Source organism: Lampris incognitus, chromosome 2 (assembly GCF_029633865.1).
Source record: "Lampris incognitus isolate fLamInc1 chromosome 2, fLamInc1.hap2, whole genome shotgun sequence".
NCBI classification, from domain to species: Eukaryota; Metazoa; Chordata; class Actinopteri; order Lampriformes; family Lampridae; genus Lampris; species Lampris incognitus.
Window position 1 is genome coordinate 152,466,841 of NC_079212.1, and position 1,177 is coordinate 152,468,017.

A 1,177-nucleotide genomic window follows, 5' to 3' on the forward strand; every position below is an offset into this window, starting at 1 on the left:
GTTGCGAGAAAAAACGGATGAGATGACTTGTAAACCCAGTTGTGTGTTAATATTGGTATACAGGCTATCAACGTCAATTGTGAATAAATACGCGTTGGCGGGGACGGCCATGGAGCGGATGATTTCCAGGAAGTGGTATGTGTCTTTAATGTAGCTGGGGTGTCGGGTGGAGAGAGGGCCCAAGAAGTGGTCGATGTATTGGCTAATGTGGTAGGTGGCGCTATTGCAGTCCGAGACTATAGGGCGGCCGGGAGGAACCTCAAAGGGAACGGTCCAAGTTTGTGGCTCTTTGTGGATTTTTGGTAGGAGATAAAAATAGCGGGGTCGTGGGTTCTGTGGTCCGAATAGATAGTGTTTTTGTTTGGCCGAAATGTATTTTTTGTTATGTAGCGATTGAATAATGGTCCGGATTTGAATTTGGGTCTGGGGTTGTATTGTATCGTCCAGGGGTCTATAGTAGGTGGTGTTGTTTAGCTGTCTGTTCGCCTCCAGTGAGTATTGTTGTCTGTCCATGATTACAATTTTGCTGCCTTTGTCTGCCGGTTTGATAATGATGTTGGGGTGATGGATTAGTTGTTTGAGCGCTGCGCGTTCGGCCCCCGGTAGGTTGTCTGGGACATCCGCCGGGGGACGATAGCGGCGTAGAGTCAGTCTATCTTGGAGGATGAGGTGTTGTGTTTCCGGGTCTAGGGTGGTGTTGTCCGGTTCCCAGGTGGACGGGTGGCTGAATTGTTTGTGTTGTCGTTGTTGTTGGGAGTCGGGATGGAAATAATTTTTGAGTTTTAATCGTCTGTGGTAATTGTGTAGGTCCCTTTGAAGTTGCTCCCAGTCAAAGTTGGTGGGGCGTGGGATGAAGGTGAGCCCCCTCTCCAGGAGATGGCGTTGTGGTGTGGTGGGAGTGAACAATGTTGCCAGATTACAGATTTGTGATTCTGAATTCCAGACCAGGTCCCGATTGCGGTGTGTGTCCGGTCGTGGTTCTGGGGTGTGCTCGTCCCGTGCCCGGTTAGGCTTCAGGCCGACGTTAAATTTAATTGTTTGCACCAATGTTGGAAGATATTGCGGGCTGTGGACGCTGTCCAGTGGAGGTTATCTTTTTCCGTGGTGAAGGTGTCATGTGGGATTTCTGCCAGGAAGGGGAGGTGTGTGGCTATGGTGTTGTTAATGATTTTCAAAT